This window comes from Pterocles gutturalis, unplaced genomic scaffold (assembly GCF_000699245.1).
Source record: "Pterocles gutturalis isolate BGI_N339 unplaced genomic scaffold, ASM69924v1 scaffold3555, whole genome shotgun sequence".
Taxonomy (NCBI): Eukaryota; Metazoa; Chordata; class Aves; order Pterocliformes; family Pteroclidae; genus Pterocles; species Pterocles gutturalis.
The window spans coordinates 44348-48493 of NW_010140484.1; positions in this window are offsets into that span (position 1 = coordinate 44348).

Here is a 4146-nt window from a genome sequence, read left to right on the forward strand (position 1 = left end):
CCCCCCCCTCCCAGAAGTATAGCTTCTTTCTCCGGAGTTTTCACCCTGCTTTACAAATAGGGGAATCTTATTTTCCCCTTCAGATACACAGAAAAATTGAGACACATGGAGTTAATGCCTGAAGTTATTCAGCAATTTCTTTGTTGTTTTTTTTTTTAATTGTCTCATTCACCAGAAATATTCCCTCATCTAATTCAAATATCTCAAAATTCCTACCTATGAAATATCTACTTTTGCGTGGTTTGAGCTGTATGTTGGCCTTAAAGTGTAATTCCTTTGGTGCAGGCACTGAGTCTTTTGTGAAAAAGCACCCAGGTGAACTGCCAAGACTCAATTTAATAATATCATCTGAGGGAGACTTTGAAAAAATAATTAGTTGTCCTTGCTCCTACATTTCCATTTGAATCTATACATTCTCATCTTTGGAAGTTCTAGGAAAGTTTAATTATAAGTTTTGTTTTTCTGTTGCAACAGTAACTTATCACAAAGTGATATTTTAAAACAGATCAGTAAAACTTTGATCTCAAATATAGTTATCTTTTGCCTGCCATACAGTAACTTAAAGGGGATATGATTTACAGACAGTGCATGCTCAGCACTTTCTGAAGGCGAAGTCCCCCTCTTGTCTTTCAAGTTGAATGTTCAAAAAGAGAAGCATCCCAAAACATCAGACACATTTTGGAAGTCAAAGTGAATCTTTGCTGTAGTATATTTGGTGTCACTGACTGATTTACTTTTCTTCTTGACTTTTTCAGACATAAGATATAGAGATTACTGAGTCTCTCTTGTAGCCCATGTATGCAGAGTAGAATAGGTGATCCTACAAAAAGAACTCTCATGTTCATTATTTTCAAGAGCTTAAGCTATTTAGGTCTCTGAAAATAACTCTTCAGCAGCATTAGAAGTTCTCCATGTAGCAAGTCTGCTCCATTACACTGAAGCACCCATCCAGAAGGAAGATGCCTGATCAAACTGTCATCTGTATCTTTCAGACTTCACACCTGCTTGGAGTCAAGACAGTTTTCCATTCATAGACTTTCCTCCCTCATCATACTGGCCAAAGCAATTCTTAATAGTAGCACTGAGCTGCAACAGCAGGTAATTCATACTTGTAAATAAAGGACCAGCTTCTACTGATGCAGATGCATGCAGAACAACACAGTTCTTACAGTGAAACCTTTTCACTGCTAATACAGACTCAAAGACAGAGTCTTACTTCTTGCCATAATATGCATTTACTCATCCCTTTGTCACCACACAGCAAAAGTGGTTTTCACTTGTCACAGAACTACTGGAACTTGTCTTCATGTGCCACTAGCATAAGGGTTTCTTTGAAAATTTCATGGGAGAGCCATTTGCATGCAGTACGTTGTGGACATGCTCCAAATGCTGGTGCACCAGTGGCATACAAATGTAGAAGTCTTATAAAATAAGGTTTGTTGTGGCCAGTTCTTGAGAGGTGGCATATTGGAAAGAGAAAAATAAATGTATTAATTGAGACCATAGCCATTCTCTCCTTATGAGAAGCATGTCGTCTCTCCTCCATTGGTAGTGCTAGTCAATACCAGCTTTACAGACCTGCACTTGAAGAATCTCTGAAGAGACACAAGGAAGTGTGCATGGACTTAAGGATTGATATGGAGTGACTGCAACATTTGCAAATAGAATTTGTAAGACCCTTTATTCAGGAGTAGTGTAGGGGAGAGGGACCTGGGGGTCCTGGTGGACAGCAGGATGACCATGAGCCAGCACTGTGCCCTCGTGGCCAGGAAGGCCAATGGCATCCTGGGGTGTATCAGAAGGGGGGTGGTCAGTAGGTCAAGAGAGGTTCTCCTCCCCCTCTACTCTGCCCTGGTGAGACCGCATCTGGAATATTGTGTCCAGTTCTGGGCCCCTCAGTTCAAGAGGGACAGGGAACTGCTGGAGAGAGTCCAGCGCAGAGCCACAAAGATGATTAAGGGAATGGAGCATCTCCCTTATGAGGAAAGGCTGAGGGAGCTGGGTCTCTTTAGCCTGGAAAAGAGGAGACTGAGGGGTGACCTAATTAATGTTTATAAATACGTGAAGGGTGAGTGTCAGGAGGATGGAGCCAGGCTCTTCTCTGTGACATCTAGTGATAGGACAAGGGGCAATGGGTTCAAGCTGGAACATAGGAGGTTCCGCTTGAGTATGAGGAAAAACTTCTTTACAGTGAGGGTGACAGAGCACTGGAACAGGCTGCCCAGAGAGGTTGTGGAGTCTCCTTCTCTGGAGACATTCAAAGAACGCCTGGATGCATTCTTGTGTGATCTGATCTAGGTGTCCTGCTCCGGCAGGGGGATTGGACTAGATGATCTTTCGAGGTCCCTTCCAATCTCTAACATTCTGTGATTCTGTGATTCTGTGATGTGCATATTAGGGCATTTACAGTTTAATTTACATCTAGTAAGCAATGAAGAGGCAACAATGAGCAAAAAAAGGAAAGGTCATTTCTGACACAGAAAGAACTTGCATAGCCATGTTATGGACCCATACAAATGCAGCGATTAGTGGACAGAAAGGCATATAGTCGAAGAGCATTCTGTACATTTTCAGCATCTTGCTTTTTTGCTGTCACAGATCCTGTAGCTAGCAGAATTAACCAGCACTGCAATTCATCATTTTGCTGTATAGTGGTATATCCTTTGCTTTTATCTTCTTTCATTCATGTGATATATAAAACTTGGTGATTTCTGGATATTTTATTTTCTGTTCAATAAAATATGTTTACTGTAGTCTTAAGGCATGTGCAACTTATAAACAACAATTAAAACATAAGGAACTGACATAGCAGTTCAAAATATAACTTCCCAGACAGCAAGGAAAACAAGTGTTTGTGTTCTTATCGGTTATCTAACTGGCATAAAAATATTTTGAATCTTCCATTGTCTATTCCCTGCCTATTTGAGCACAAATTCACTATGGAAGTGTATCAGTGGTTCCACTAACGATGAGTCAATAAGAACGAAGACTCTGAGACTGAAAAGGAGACACCATTACCTCTTAATTAGAAGAGAAAGGACACACACATGGGTTGAGAATAGAGCTCTGAGTCAGGAAGCCTGTACAATTTCCTGTGGAATATACTTCAACTTGTGACATCAGAAAAGGTGGTTAGAAAACCCCTATTACCAGGAAGCTTAAATTTGCCATACATGGAGCATCACTGCTATGTCAAACAGGGCTACTCAAGCTGAAAATGTTGTTTAATAACTTCATTAATGATTTCAATGAGGTATTAGAGAACATGATGATTAAATTTGCAGATTAACACCAGGATTGAAGGGCTGCAAGCATTTCAGAGGGTAGGATTAGTATTCAAAGCAATAAATGAACTAAAAAAATGTGAAAACAACTTGGTAAGAACAAGTGCAACACAGGTAGGAATGATCACTACAGCATCAGAAAAATAGGATGAGTGGCTAGAGAGAGTTTTGCAGAAAAGAGTCTAGAGGACTTCAGTGGATCATAAATCAGATTTCAGTCAACAGGGTTGTACTATTGTGCAAATAACAAACACCATTTGAGCTGTCCAAACTGAAGTACAGCAGGTAAGGTATGTAAACGGTCCATGCTTTCCTCACCTCTGCTGGAACAATTTGACCCATTTGGCACATTGCATTTCTAGAAAGTTTTAGACCAACTAGTCCCAAATGATGGTAGCCAGAAATTACAGATCTAAAAAACTATGGCTTCGAGGAAAGACTGAAGAAACTGGCATAGTCCAAGTATGGGGGTGGGGGAAAGGGAAAACAAATTGCCATGTAGTAGCAAGAATCTTTTTATCTGTACTCTGTCAGTAATGTTCTGTTATCATTGGACTTCTAAGGAAGTATCTCGAGACAGCAGCATTTAGATTTTTTTGCTCGCCTACAGTATAAAAATATTTATATCGGTTTTCTTGGCTGAATAGATAGGAGGATGTCAAATAAGTCCCATTTTCCTAGGCCGGTTTGACAGAAATAATTCAAAATTGCTGTTTATTGTTACCCAGTATGGCTTTAAAGTTGAAATTCAGTAAAAATGACTGACTTTGTGGTGGGAATATCAAAGTTAGAGTTAATCTTTGTATTTAGCTGCCTGTAATAAAAGAGGTTTCCTGTACTTACTTTCAAGTATCTAGCTCAG